At 38.8% G+C, this 16,841-nt stretch overlaps 1 protein-coding gene across 1 annotated transcript in view; it reads right to left on the reverse strand.

Annotated features, from left to right (window-relative positions):
- The window catches only part of slc24a3 (solute carrier family 24 member 3), a 53,221-nt gene that overhangs the window by 19,142 nt on the left and 17,238 nt on the right, over positions 1-16,841 (reverse strand). The gene's annotated exons all lie outside the window — the stretch shown is intronic.

Below are 16,841 nucleotides of genomic sequence, written 5' to 3' on the forward strand. Positions count from 1 at the left end.
ATGTGCCTGTGTAAGATGTGCAGTGACATTCTCTCTCTGAGCGTAGCCGAGAGCGCGTGAGTCAGGCGATGGCACCTGCAGCCTGTCTTGTGCGGCCCGGAACACAGGCTTGTCTCTCCAAAGGAAGTGTAAGCAGCAAAGATGAGAGGACAAGATGAAGGGTGGCAGTGAAGTGATATATAAAAGAGAAAGGCAATGAAATCATATGGAGGAGCTACTGATATATTAAAACCATAAACCAAAATTTGCCTACAATATCATAGATGTCTACACTAGTCGAGAGTGATATTTAGCTCAAAATTCACCCCAGTTTACTTCTATGGATTAAAGACATCTTTGCAGAACACAAAGCATTCATTTCAAAAATTGCATTTTGGAGCTCAATTGTTTTGGTATTCGTGGCACTTCCTAATGATTTGGGCTCAAAATATTTGAATAAATATGGGACATTGACACAATTCCCGTCTTTTTTGGCTCTATACACCGCCACCACAATATTTTTTGAAGTGAAACAAACCAGATGCATGTACTTACAACTCTTTGTATACAGTAAATGCCTCCTAATGAACAAATTAAATCAAACTTTCACTTTGTAATACTTGGTTATAAATCCTTTGCAGCCAATGACATCCTGCGGTCTGTAATGCGAAATGGTGACCTTGATTCCTGGTGATGGTCTGCCAGACCTCTACTGCAACAGTCTTGAGTTTTTGTTTGTTCTTGGGGAATTTTCCCTTCAGTTTTGTCTTCAGCATGTGAAATGCGTGCTCAATTAGGTTCAGGTCAGGTGAATGGCTTGGCTATTGCAGAATACGCTATTGTACTGGTTTGCCTTAAAACAAAACAAAACAAAAACAAAAAACTCTTCTGTATAGAGTATTTCTTTATTTTTTTTCTTCTTTATTTTTTCTTTTTCTTTTTTTTATTAAAAAATAAATAAAAATAAAATAAAAATGTATAGAGTATTTCAATATTCGCCGGGTCATTGTCCATCTGCACTGTGAAGCATTGTCCAATGGGTTCTGAAGCCTTCGGCTGAACATGAGCAGATAACATTGCCCACAATACTTCAGAATTCATCCCGCTGCTATTGTCAGCAGTCACGTTATCAATAAATACAAAGAAACCAATTCCAGGCCAAATATTTATGGTCCTGATGGTCTATTGTTGTATGACCCTGCCAAGACATGTTAGTTGGAAGGTGGTGAAAATATATTTTCTATTTGGAGAGATTTGTATGGTTCACGCAATGAAGGAAAGATGTGATGACAGTACTTTTGACATGTTACACTATTTACATAAATCTCTGAAAGTGTTTTTCAAAGGATCACTTCTACTTCTTGGAAATTACAATGTGTCATCACTGTTGAGCTATTTCATTTTATTTGTATTCGTTGGCGTGTCATCATTTTGTTTACCTTACATTGTATTTGTGCTTGCACATTCAAGACTACAGTCCTGTTGTTGTTTTAATTCCTCGTTAAAAAAAACGTGATTGTAGGGTGAAATGAGTTGCAACAGTGGGGAGATGCCAGTATTTTGAGGCTGCAATAACGTATTTTATTAGAAACAATTTAATACAATAAAAAATAACTATGAACAAGTTCATTTTTGGAATGAGAAATTTAGTTATTTAAAAAATAAAATTATATATATATATATATATATATATATATATATATATCCCCGCGACCCTTGTGAGGACAAGGATGGATGGATGGATGGATATATATATATATATATATATATATATATATATATATATATATATATATATATATATATATATATATATATATATATATATATATATATATATATATATGAACTCTATTTTAAATAATTTTGAACTAGTTTGCGTAGAAAATGAACTTTCCTAACACTGCCCTCAACCCTTGATAAGGACAGGAAATGGACAAAACCAGGCCTTGGACTTCAGAACTTGAAATGGAAATGTACAATGCTCTTCAGGCATGCCATAAAGATCCAGTCACTATAAGCATTTGGCATGTTTTAGGATTATAGTAGAGGATATTTAAACAGGCCAGCAATGATGTAACCTTCTAGTACTGTGCTAATCCCATTAAGTATTCTGTGAAAAAACAACAACCCTGCACGTCAGTGAGTGAGCGAGACAGAAAGCATTGTGGCATTGTGCGTGCATATAATCTCTGCAAGGTGGAAAATTAATGGGACTTATAGTAGCTGCTACATTAAAACCATTTTCTAAGTATATCATCTGATACAACTGTATTAGATATCCTCCTTAAGGCTTCTCTGAGATTGACGTGTCATCACCTCGGGGGAAAAAAAAGTCAAAGGTCATGCGCATGTGTCTGAAATGGCCCAAGAAAATACATTAATTTTAAAGCATTCCAGTTGCAGATGGGTCAAATTTGGAGGAGGAAAAAAATGGCCGGCATTTTTCCTTTTAGAGGTTTAAGATACAATGAAAATGCAAGTTGGTGAAAATGGTAATATCAAAAGTGCCCATCGTTTATTCTGTAACAAAAGTTAAGATGACTTCTTGTTTACTGCTTTTCATTGCGTTTCTACAAAACAATCATTGAATCATGTTATTTGTACTTGTACACTTTCTTAAAAATGCTTTTAGGGTTGATTTTGTCTCGTGCCTATGGCACTGCGATGTAGAGATTCGTTATAAAAAAAGGACTGGTAAATATCATTGCAGATACTTTATCAAGATCACCTTGAATCGCACTTTTACTCTAGGGCGTAAATGTCCCGACTTTTGGGCAGAGGGTGTTATGAGCCTGTGGGTCATTTATTGTTTTGTATTTGTTATGCTGCAGTGTTCCCTCTCTCCTTGGTGTGCGCCCCTGATTGAGTGGAATTAGGAGCAGATGTTGCCCATTCAGTCTGGCTTGATTGCTGCAACACGACAATGAAATGAACAGCCCACTGCTTTCCTCTCCAACCTTTCCAACCACCAGAAAATGCCAGCGCTGTGTTGTAGATAGTAAAGCAGTGGTAGGAGGTAGAAGCCATGTTTGTTTAACCCTTTTTTTTTTTTTAGGAGGTAGGTTATTTGATTGTCATTTTTTTTTTAGCTTTCCTTTTTATTTTAGGGAAGGTAGGGTTTAATTAGAGTGTTTTATTTGGTAGTTTTTGGTCTTTTCTCCACTCTGAAGGAAATACATTTCTCCTTATGAATTTCTTTGATGTTGCTGGCCTTACTGGGAGTGGGAAGACTGGGCGAGCACCTACACGTCGTGTCCAAGGTTCCCCTGTACTGGGACATAAATAACACTGGCGGCTATGGTAGGTAGCGGAGCTGGCTCATAGTGCTAAATGGCTAAAAGTGAGGAGAAGTGGTTCAGAAAATGGATGGATGGACAGTAAACACTACGTGACAACTGAATACAAATGGCCACAGCATGTTGAAGTTCAGCTATGGTGAGTTACTTTTTTTATTTTTTGTTTGTATTTTTGTGGGCATCTACTGTGCCGTAACAAACCCACCACACCGTCTCTATACTTCTAAGCACTTGTTAACTTGGTAACTTTAATAAGAAAAATAGCAGCATAAATAAAGAATTTTACGGGGGTATTTTAATGAAAAATCGTAAGGGAGGTGGGGGATGGGGATAATAAGCTCTGACAACCCCGCAAATTATCAAGGTACAACTCGAGGAAAAACCCTGCATTGCAAAGTATGAGTTAGGACTGTACCACTGTATTTCAAAATAAAATCAGTTATTTCATTTTGGTCGCACGACATGATGTCATGTAAGAGCCTTGAGATAACTTATGTTGTGAAGTGGCACAAAAAAAAATGGAATTGAATCTCTGTTCTAGTTCATCCACAAGTTGTTTCTTGGGGTGAGGTTATCAAATTGTACCTCAACCCCCCTATCTCGCTAGCTTTCTCGCTAGCTAACTTGCTATCTATCTATCTATCTATCTATCTATCTATCTATCTATCTATCTATCTATCTATCTATCTATCTATCTATCTATCTATCTATCTATCTATCTATCTATCTATCTATCTATCTATCTATCTATCTATCTATCTATAGTGCCTCCTTCATATTTAGGTGTGACTTTCTTGTTAAAACTGAGTATAATATTACAGTGGTTTAAAAACCATTAAAACAAAAAATTTTAGGAATAAAGCTCTACCTCATTTTCGATGAGCCTTACCTACTAGGCCATAATACTAAAGTACTATGCGACTAAATGGAGGGAAAATAATGTGACTTGATTGATTGAATTTATCATCTTCATTTTCAAGAATCAAGAATTTCTCAAAATAGCCCTAAGTTGCATCCTGAGTGTGAACTGATGAAGAAATGTAGCGTGAGGCGGTGAAGTCGGCTGCCAAATCCCTGAGCTTCATGAGATCAACGTGGATTGACCCAAGTAGAGACGGATGGCTTGTCACTTCAGGGGCAGAAACAACAGTAAACACCCCCCCCCCCCCCCCGCCTTGCATAATACCACAAGCATTACGTAAGGGCTTGTGTGGCACTGATACAGAGTAGACACAGACAGAGAGAGAGAGGGAGAGAGAGAGAGAGAGAGAGAAGAGTCTGACAAATCCTATACATCATTAAAGGCGTAATGGGAGACCTCGGTGTTTTAAGAGCAGCGGGGAAAACACTCTTCATGCAGATAACAGATGGTGTAGCAACTGTCGTGGCACGCACGCACACATACAGACACACACTGTAAACACAATAAACACGCTCAACCACAGCCCTTACATGACGGCCAAGTTTGTCCAAAACATATATAATTTTAAAATGTAATTTAATTTAAAATAAAATATAGTTATAAGTAATTTTCCATTAGTTTGTCCCAATTACTGTTCACAATTGTGGAAGCTTAAAAGCTGCATCATCCAGAGGTCATACAAATAAAAAAATGACCAAAATATTTAGGAAAAAATATACTGTATATTATTAGTTTATTTGTATAAAGCTGAACAAATCCTGCAAGGTTGATCCATTTAGCAGAAGTTATTAAAGAGTTTTTTTTTTTTTTAAATGTGTTATTTTGTGAGCATTGAAAGGTTTGAATGTGATCGCAAGGATATGACATATGGGACTTTTGCTAGTCAGTGTGTCCATTTGTCTAGCAAAATCCACATTATAAATACGGTATAGATGGCATTATGTCAGGTAATGACGTGGGGGACGACCCAATAGCAAGGAAGCTGGGGAAACCCAAGCAGTGAAAAGGTAATTTAATTCAACAAAAAGGCAACAAAGTACTTGGGTATTCAAAAAACAAAACAAAGTCTAAAACAAGATTTAAGCTACAAACAAATAAGGGGATATGACTTGACTTAACTTGAGATAAACACTGGTGACAAGAACATGACAAGGACAATGAACCAACAAGGACGGAAAGAAAGCTGGGCACTACCGACTACACACACACCCCCACACACACACACCTTAACAAGACAACGAGAGATACCTGGACAAGACACACGTGGCTGAGGAAGCTGATTGGATGATGCAAGAGACCAGGATCACAAGCACAGGTGGAAATGATAAACCTTGACAAGACAGACAATGACAACAGGGACAAAAACATGACAATCAAAATCTAAATAAAACCAAATCAGCAAAACACGGATCATAATTGTATACTCAATAGGGACCGATACCAATACTCAACTTCCTTAAAATTGCATGAAATTAATGGCAATTTTCTAGCCCCCTAATTTCTAGTTCCTGATTGTAAAAACGGTACTAGAGGGCTACCGATACTCATATCGGCCACTGTCACCAGTACTGATACAATTTCTACTTGTATGTGCATATGTGTGGGCGCACACGCACACACAAATGCTAATGATGGTAGTTTAAAGTCCACTGTGAGGTAAATGCATCCATCTAGCCTCTGATAAAGTAGATAGTGTCATGCCTTGAATGTACTGAGCCGAAAAACTTAAAATGCAGCACACAGAGGCAAAAGTCACAGCATGTACACGGCTGAACACAGAAGCCAGGCTTAAGGGAGATGCACAATGGGATTCACATTTCAAATGTTAAACACTGTCCTTTTGCAGGCATTTACCACTTTAAAAGCATGTGACTGCATGCAACTGCAACAAGAACACACATGGAAATAAAAAGCGAACACAAATAAGCAGCATAATGTGGTTGCATTTATTTTCCACCACAAGTATTTCAAAGTATGTGGGAGGTATTACCTAACGCATCAGGCTTGGCGAATAGGAAGACAAAGTGCGGAATTGCAAGAAAACACACACAGGAACAACGAAAGAGTTGACTCTATTTGTGGAATTAACAGTATTTCTTTGTAAATTACCAGGTCACTTGACATCAGTGCTGAATGACACAAATAAACATGTCTTCAGTCTCTAATGGCCCTTGAAAGATTCCATTTAACAAGAAAAAAAACGAAGTATTGGAGAACAAGTGAGAAAAGACCCTGAAAAACTGAACAACAGTTCAGGTTGGCCTCCAATATATTAAGCTATTAACAGTTTCCCTCAGTGTCTGCAGCCTGAGGGCACAATTAGCTGCAGACTGCCCAGTGAATGGGTACAGGGTTAATACAAGTGTCTGCTGCTCTCCTTGCCCCTGCGGCACAACCTACTCAAAAATGATAAAAGAATACAACAAATTACTTTAAATGTTGTATTTTCCAACTCGTTGAACATTTTTATTTGGGAACTGTTTTTATCATCTGGAATAGCATCAATACAAAACCATGATGAGCTCCCAGAATTCTCAGCAGTCTGATAATGCTACATGCTCATCAATAAAGAGTAAAAAAACAAAACTGTTGTTCGAGCTCAAAACGTTTTTTGTTTGTTTTGTTGATGCCAGAAATTTGCACATAATTTTATGTCTGTCTGATGACATTGTTTTTAAAAAATAAATCAGACTTTATATTCAAGCAGTTACTCAGTTGGATTACTTGAGTATTCTTTTCAGTAATACTTTTTACTTTTACTTGAGTGATTTTTCCGATGACTACTTTTTACTTTTACTTGAGTAATGCTACTCTTACTCGAGTACATTTTTTGGCCACTCGACCCACCTCTGGTAGCTGCACCTGATGTATTAACTTTTATTTTTATTTTTGAATGCATACTCGACTGATAAGGATCCACTACAGAAGATAGGTGATTAATCAAATACATTTTTGAGAAGATGCTTTTTTAAATTCTGACATAAACCTATTTTTACCGTATATACCGTATTCTAACTTCTAAATGTGCAGAGCAGAAAATGAGGCAGGTATTGCTATACCAGACTTAAAAATTGCATATATATATATATATATATATATATATATATCTTCTCATTGGTTTATGCTGTCCCGTCGCATCTTCTCAGTGACATCACATAGCTACACCAGTGCACACTATATGTCTCTTATTAATTACTCTTATGACCACAATAACAAGCTCACTGCTGCTGCAGACTGCATAATTAACCTTGGTATCTGTCTTTCTACTGTGCAGAAGACCAGCTGTTGTCTCCGAGGAGCTCCCCCGCCACGGATAAGTCACACTGAAGGACCGTATCTATTTCGGACTCGCCGAACCTCACAAGCAGGAGCAAAAGAAGGATCACCTCACCAGGAGAAAAACCTTGGGAGAGGAGAAATAAATCATGCTGCACAGAAAGCTAGGCCTATTACAAGTGAGCAATCCAGCGTGTGAACACAAGAGACGAGAGCGAGAATGTACTTTTTCGGCTTGCATGTGTCCATCTGAGGGATATGAGTGACAGGGGGAACTGCATTGTGATGCAGATGGCGAAAACTACACACCAAAAACGTGTTTGTGTGTGTGTGTGCATGCGTGCGTGTGTGTGAGCTTGTGTTAGCTTCGAGCTAAAGGTTACATGGTAATAGTGGCATTTAATCAGGGAGGCAGCAAGAAATCAGATCATGACCTGTCATGGCCTGGGAGTTATTATACAGGAGACAAAAAATAAATAAAAATGAACAATTAAATCAAAATCAAGCTAAAAAAAAAAAAAATCTTTCTCCAATGTCTCACCTGAGATGACGGCATGTTATGCAGGTATGTGTCCAATGGATTTTCTTGTCTTGTTTCAGATTTTCTAAATGCCACTTTCATGACATTGAAGACATAAATTGTAAATGTAAATGTTTTTTGTCAGTTATCAGTGACCTCTACTAAAACTGATTGAGTGATTTGTGATTGTGAGTAAATTTACTTTAATTACACTTGTTACATACATTTGAGATTGTGTCTCAATCACCACAGCTAGTATGTAGATGTAACAGAAAATTCTAAATTAGACCAGGACTGGTTCCCACTTGGCAGACACACTGCACCATACTAGGCGTTCCGGTGGACAAAGGGGGGAAGTTTTGTTCTACAAACCCCCAGCGCACCTGACAATTTGGTAACTGAAAGTAGACTCGACTTTCAGCCAACTCGAAGCAGGTCTAAGTTGTGGCGCAGGAGGCGCAATGCAATTTTGGTGAATTTGATAGTATTGGTGTAGGCAGACAGGTTATGCGCTCTGCTGATATGTGTGGTGGTTGTCATCGTATTTCATTCATAAATATGACAACAGCGTGCATCAAACACTCAGAATCATTGTAGAAATCAATTTGTTGAATGCATTTTTTTTTTTATCATCATCTTTAATATACTTTTTAAAACACCTCCCTGAGCAGTGCTACAGCAAGGTTTTCACACACGGACAGGTACGATTAGAGTGGAAGGCGATCTTGAAACGCCGACTTCAAAGTGAATTCTGTGATCACCCTGGCCAATTCTACATCATCTTCTTGCAGTTCTTTATAAATGTACTTTGCGTGCGTCAATATCCCGCATGGACTTGCTGCAGTTCATTTTTGCTTCTGCTACGTCAAAGACTGCGTGCACCTCTCTTGCACTGTATTTAAAAGCAAAGAGATGAGACACTGCCATTGGAACCAAGTCATCTGTGTCCACTCCCACAACGGCGCAATGACATACTTTTACATGCAGTCAATAACCCTTTTGATACCCAAATATTGACAATATTCGGGTTTTGACCCAATATTCGGATTTTAACCCCAAAATGCTGTTATTCGGGTTTTTAAAAAACAGAATAAGACCCTCGGGTTACTCCTTTCATAACCCAAATTCTTGCTCATATAACACATTGGGAATACCTGGATTGAATGGCACATTTTTTTTCTTCGTCTTTTTTTCTTCTTCTTATTTGATTCGCAAGGAATCTTGGTTTATGTAGTCACGGCTTTTATGTGCAGCTCTGTCCTACTGGCTAGAGGAGCCTCCCTTGAATACATTGATTTCTCCACTGCATTTTCACATTATTTTGTGCCTCTATGGCAAAAATGCCACAGTTTGTGCCTGTATACACATATATACAAGTATATAAGTCAGTTCTTCTGGCGTGTAACCCACCGGAAATACTCAAGTCGGTGTCAACAAACATGACGCTAGGGAGCAACGAACCACACTTCTGGAGCGAGGAGGAAACTGACTACTCTTATTTAGTGTGGCGAGTGACATGGATATAATGTATTTTATTGAACGTTGTAAGTTAAAAGCGGAAAGTACATTATTTACCTAGTTACGTTGTCCGTACGTCGCGTTCCGAACGGGATATTCCAATCGAGCACAAATGAGCATGTAAACGGGAGTAACTCTTTCTGCCACGCATGACCTTAACCCGAATATTGACTGCATGGAAACATAGTCAGAGTCTGTTTCTAACTGCGCTTGTCTGTGAAAATACCAAACGAGACCAAAAACTCCAACCATGTGACTTGTGACTTGACTTGCACTGGAAATGAAAATAGGGCCGTGTGTCTTTGACATGCAAATAACATCACAATCTGTCAACCACACTGCAATGTTTTTGCTGTGCCAGCTCTCTGCAACCGGCAATTCTTGAATAGTCAAGTGCAGTAGTTCTTTTTTTAAATTGTCATTATTTATTGATTTATTCTGTTTGATTATTTAAATTGTTGTCTTTTTATATTTGTTGTTATCAGTGAAGGGAAAGTAAGAATTTCATTGTTCAGTGCTGCTGTGCATTTGACAAATAAACATCTTGAACCTTTTGAAAACCTCTCGAAAAATAAATCATATTTTTTCATTTCATAACTACTTCATTAACCCTGCACCCTCCCCATCCAAGACTTATTAATAATACATGTATTGCCACACATGTATGGCAGTCTTCAAATGTAAATGCTGAGTGCAAACCACTCTCATTAGCCAGTGTCTTCATCATACATTTACAATAACATGACTAAACAGATGGCCTTGGTATTAATCCCATCACAGCACCCCCCCCCCCCCCCACACACACACACACACACACCACACAGCATGTTACTTACAGTAAATGTTGCTTTTATCCGCAGCCTGATATGATCTTGTTTTTTTTTTTATCCGTCCTATACAGCAAAGCATGACATCACTCTCTACAGTACTTAAATGTCTGCTGCATGCATATCAATCCGTGAAAACCCTACCAAAGGATGAGAGGTTAGGAATGAGTAAATGCACTTGTGGTCTGAGTTTGAAGCATGGAGAATATCATGTTATATCACAATATAATCCTTAATTTCTGGAATATAACATCTAATAGGTACACCAGAACAAAATGACAACACACTGATACCAACTGCAGCTTGATGATTTAGAGCATGAGAAACAGCTGAGCGTAAACGCCATTAATAAACCAAGCAGGCAAGGAAAAGAACATTTGGGGTTCTTCCATCTCAGCTATTTCGTAATCTTGGCAGGCTCTCCATTCATTTATCCGCTGCTTGTGCTTTTGGCCGCCACAGAGTAGGCTCGAGATGCCAAACAAGTTGAGCAGAGGGAAGGATTTCAAAGTGAAACATAGAACTTACAGTATATTATCATGAGTAGCGACGATGTGAACCCCGCATCACTTATTATTCCAAAATACTTATTGGTCATAATTATAACAATTATATAAATCAAATTAGTCAATTTTATTTAAAGAAATGCATTATTTAAAGTCAACTCAAAGTAAATATGCTAATGTCAAATCCCGATTATTTATTTTATTTATTCAGTCCAATCAGCATGCCTCAGCGCAAAGTGGGACTGTAGTCAAGCGAACCATGGGGAATGGGGAACAATCCCAGCCCTGAATAGCAAAAAACAATGAAAAATTGGCATCTTCCACTATGTGGTTTGAAATTGCCTAAAGATGACAGAAGATAGTGGAAAAACCTTTTATTAAAAATTGAGAGGATCATCAAACATCAACACCATGCATCTAGAATGTACACAATCATGAATCAATAGGACATACGTATTATGTAGTTTTGGCCGGAGCACAAAAACAATGAATGCTATTTGGGGGGGGGGGTGGGGGGGGGCGTGGGGGGGGGTAAGAATATCAGAGGATCCCCCCCCCCCCCCCCCCCCCCCCCACACACACACACCAAAAATGTTGAGGTTACTTCAGCAACGCACCTCTGTCCCTATCTCAAGTTATCAAAGGTTTAACATAGTTATCGTATTGAATATTTAGAAAGTCATTTCGGGTGTCACACTAAGTTTTCAGTGACATTCTCAAAATATGATATGGTAAAACATGCAACGTGCAGTTTTAGGGAAATAAATTAAACTGGAAAAAGGTGCTTAGCTAATTCCACTGTGTTCACACATTCAGCACACTGTTATAGTTTTGTGGCGCAGCTACTGTTATTTCAATAAAACTGTGTTAATCTTGGTCCCTGACCTTTTCCTAAAATAACTATCTGACTGCCTGTCTGAGGTCCATCAGATCAAGTTTTTCAGCTTTGAAATGGTAACATCACTGCTGGAGTTGAAGAGTCTTGAATGTCACAAGATGCAGCCAAGCAGGACAAGGAAGGAGGGAGTGAGGGATGGAGGAGAGAGAGAGAGAAGGAGAGAGAGAGAGAGAGAGAGAGAGAGAGAGAGAGAGAGAGAGAGAGAGAGAGAGAGAGAGAGAGAGAGAGAGAGAGAGAGAGAGGAGAGAGAGAGAGAGAGAGGACCTCGTAAGTCACAACTTGGCAAATACATATTATTTTTTTAAATAAAAAAAAGCTTAATAAAGGCATCTGTATTATGTAGCATATGCTGCTAGCGATGTTTGTGTATTGTGCGTTAATGGTATTTTGGTTTTCTACTTCCTGTTTTTGTTCAATCACCATTGGCTAGATAAGGGTTAGCGATGTCAAGCAGCTTTCACTTAATTTTCTGTGACTGGTGTGGCACATTTCAGTCCCATTTCTTTATGCGGTCTGACAAGAAGGAGCACTGAGTGACGATAATGTCGATGGCAACATTAGCTTTTGCACAAACTGCTGACCGGTTAGCGACCATATGATTGTCTGTTGTGATCAGAAGATAGAGTTTTAATGTGTGTGTTATATTTTAACGTCTTATATTATAATTGGGGACAATTTAATTGTATGCCTGTGAGAGTTGTTGTTGTAAAATAGGTTTGCTTGACCTACTGTGCATGCCTGAAAGCAGCAAACCCGAGAAAAAAAAAATCTAACTCATCCAAAGACGTTAAAATGGTTGGACAAGCGAGAAGGTCGAATGAAGAATGTTATGTAATCTTGCATTGGGCAAAATATATGTTTTGTTGGAAGTATTGCTTACTTTTCGTAAAACACACACACTGCTACATGGCAGCAAGTAAACACGCACACACACACGCATACAGTACAAACACAGGTGACACAGTTCACTCGTTTCCATGGCAACAGGGGGATGAGGGTCTATTCTCAAAGCTAAAAAATAAAAAAAAATGCGGATTTGCGTGATCAGCACAATGGTTTGAAAGTGTCTACTCTCATTTCATATACGTGGCCGCACACAGGCCACCACACGGCGTCCCTGTCATTTTTCAAGAAATACGATGTTCAGTCTCATAAAGCTTACCACCAGAGAAATAAAAAAATATATCCGCTGTGTAATATTGTAAAATGAAATTGCTGTATTGGTGGCACATCATTATTTTCCCTTAGCCTTAATCGTTCAGGAAAACACTGAACTGAGTTTATTATCAGTTATCACTCCATAACCTTTGTGCTTGGGAGATATGTTTTCTTTTAACATTCTTGCCTCTTTTATCTTCATTACACTAATATATGGTGTCACAAAGGTCACAAGATATATATGGCTGATAATAACAAATCAGAGACACGGGACACTCACCTCCACAGTAATTTCCTCAGAGGGTTATACACTGACAACATATGTTACACTCTCAATAGGTTTTTTCGTCTGTGTGTTTTAATGTCAGGTACAAATCCAAAGGAGAAAGTCAATTACAGAGGGAAAAAAAAGAAGAAATCCCACAGGGCAACATACTAAGACATTTATCTTTTTTCCGTCAACGTTATTTCAACCAGGCTTCCGTCGTCACAAAATGACAACCTTTTCAAATATACTGGATCTACCTTGATGCCGACGCCTGACTTCCTGTCCGGCTCGTGTAATTTCTTCAGCTTCATGAAGCTTCAGCTTTGGAGCCGACATTCATTTTCATTAAAAGGGCAACAAATATTGGCGTGAAAATTAAAACAAAAAACAAATTCCAGTTCTGAACTTATTGAACACCTTTTCAGATTTGCAAAATGTTCAAGTTTTTTCATTCTCTACTTAAACAATAGACATACATGTTTTAAAATTCTAACAAAAAGTTCAGGGACTTCCCAGAATCATCAGTGCGGTCTTTATAAACTCAAATGAAAACTTAAGTAAAAAGCTCCGTATTAATTTCTCCAGTAAATTTTACCAAACGTTTGAAATTCAGTATCTGAAATGGTAATTTTTTACTTATCTTTGTTATAATTTTAAACAATGACAAAAGGTGCAGAGCGTTCCCAGGGTCATCGGCACAGCCAATAATCGGTCTATCCCTACTATATATATACACAGCTAATCTTAGCCTTTTTATCATTGGCTCATCAAAGCTGTGTTCATCCGCAAGTCTTAAGTGGACATTTCCTGAAGGCAAACCAACTATTCCGTTCACTAGGACAAAGAAATGGACAGACATCTCACAAAATGTGAAAGCTTCAGCCACAGCTGTGACTCACACAGACCACAAAAATAGAGCTATAGAAAAAAAAAGTCCAACCTTTTCCTCTCTCGCCACTGCACACAGTCACAGTGTGTGGCGAGGATGAACGTTGGATCAGAGGGTTGCAAGCTTTTTGACCTCGAAGGATACAGAGGGAACTATTTTAACAAAGGGAGCTATTTTGGGGTCTTTGCTGTCACGCGCCTGAGCATCACTGTTTCACCTTTACAAGCCTAATAATGGTGCTAAGAATGCATCTGTTTGCCTCTGACGTGTTCAGGGGAAAACTCCCTAAAGAAATAGAAATTCCCACTCCCATCTGTCAGTACACATCAACAAATGTTCTATTTTTATAGAAGATGGGGGAATAATAACACACTAAGTCTAAATCCTGCCGAAAATAATGAATCCTATTAACTGGCTTCTCCATTTTTTTTGGGGGGGGGGTTTGCAGATATGGAAAACACCCCATGGCTTCTTGTTACCTTGTCTAAAGGCTGCACAGAGATGTGCTTTACACATGCAGTTGAGTGTGTGTGCATGCAAATGTTATATGACATCACATTGAGCCAATGAGTCAACCTCAAAGGACAAGAGTAAATGGAAAAAAAAAAAACACAGAAAAAAATATAAATAAAAGAGGAAGTGCTCCAGGAAGAAGATAGAAACAGATTAAATGGAGTAACATTGCAGACGCAGGGAGAGAGAGACTAAGGCACAGGACGTCTTTGAAAATGCTCTTTTTAGCGCAGGAAAGCAAGAATAATGTCCATTAAGGTCATTCTTGTTTCCGAATCCAAACCTTAAAAAAATACAAACAGTCTATGGACTTTGTCCTAAACGTAATGCATTGATTAAATCCAGTAAGATTACATACTGTATCTTGAAACTGAAAAATGGAGTGCGCGTGAGTGTGCAATACATGCGTGTTGTGTTTACAATAAGATCAAGAGAATGCTTGGCAGGAGATCAGCCTTGTTCAGCCCCAGGATCACACATGGAAAACACTCACACTCTGTGTGCCAGGGGAACAACACAATGGTGCGCAATAAGGGAAAAATACAACATGGGCCTCAAGAGTTACACAACTAGGGAGTGGGGAGCAGATATGCAGTACGTGCACGGTACTCCTACTTTACATTGTTTTTTCTGGCACGAATCATTTAATGGGTCTGTAAAGTTGTTGTGTTCTTTAAAAAATAAAGAATAATCCAAGAATACAAAATGTGTCACAACTAACCACATGGGATTGCTTTGTTCTCGTATTGGTCAGTTGTGGGTGCAATCATGTAAATAGATGATGAAGGTCCGTAGTGTTGTATGCATACAAGCGATTGAAACAAAACTAAACATGGCGTTTATTTGGGCAATCCTGTCATGTCTGGGAAGATCTGGTTTTGGTTGAGGGTCCCGATTGGTCCTGAGTGGGTTCCAGCCCTTCCGCGGTTTGACCAATCCGGGCCCTCAGCCACTTGTGCCTGGCCCCAGGTGTGGCTAGTTACCCAATTAGTGTGGGTGTATCTAGTTCCCGGGTGGTGATCAGTCGGCGTGGGATCATTGCCGCTTGTCGCGGTCACCGCCGGTGTTCTGTCTGTCATTTAGATTTTGTATCTTTTCAGTTCTTTGTTTATTTAACATTAACCAGTACCCTGGTTAGGGTTTTCTGTAAAATAAAGCACGGCAGTCTCGCCCGCACTCCTGCTGTGGTTCTCCTGCCTCCCTGCATTTTGGGTCCTCCACTTCACACGCCGACAGACACCGCGCCGCCCCGTGACCACACCGTAACAAATCCAAATGGTAAAGAGTAGACCAGAAACATACAAGGAGTCCTCGAGTTACGTCGTACGCAACCTACGTCTTTTCAATTTTACGGCACCCGTGCCTCGTCCGCAGCACCTTCTTTTTCATTAATTTCCCACAGTAATCACGCCTTTTTAAAGTTATGTAAAGTTGTGTTGTTGTTACCTCCAGCAACGGACGTCCATCGAGCAGGTCGGCTCGCCACATTTCCGTGTTTAAGTTTGAATTAGCTCCGTTCTGCCGTCCGTCAGAAATGAATGTCCGTGCGGAAACACGAAATATCGGTTCCGGCTCCTCCCGGTTGCGCAAAAAAGTATTTTGCTGTAAATATCGATTTTAACGGTGAAATCCGACTTATGTCAAAATCCGTGCTACATCGCCAGCGCAGGAACGGAACTCGGCCGTAACGCGAGGACTCCCTGTATTTATAGAGTGCTTTGAGAACAACGCAGTTCACCAAAGTACTTAAAACAGCAGGAAAATAGAAACACAGCAAGGAACAATACGTGTAAAACGTGAAAGGAGTCATTAGAAAGTTGTTTGTAGACTGATTAGTAGTTGGAGATTTGTTCTTCAACCTTTGAATAAGACTCACACCAATTTAATGAGAAATTAAATAATAAATACATCGCTTGAGGGTGTGCATCCCTCAACAAAAGATGATTGGATACTGTTTTTGATATGTGAGGTGCGAAATCATTCAAGGACAGTTGAATTTGAAAGTGGAACGATTCGATTTGGTTCGACTGCAATAACTTATTTTTTGTTATGTAAGTGTGTGATTTTCTTCTCAGGTATATCTTTCCAATAAAAAGGCAACATGTATCTCGATTCTGTTTGATTTGATGCACTCGCATCTTTTAAATAAAAAAATAATTAAAAAAAACGATTTTGCTACCACACCTAAAATCTATAATCAATACACTTTCAACACCAGCATGAATACTTTAAGGCAAATTAAACTGTGTGTGATAAACAATGCGAGTG

Source organism: Leptonotus elevatus, chromosome 13 (genome assembly GCF_054856555.1).
Source record: "Leptonotus elevatus isolate MCC_2025b chromosome 13, RoL_Lele_1.0, whole genome shotgun sequence".
Lineage (NCBI taxonomy): Eukaryota > Metazoa > Chordata > Actinopteri > Syngnathiformes > Syngnathidae > Leptonotus > Leptonotus elevatus.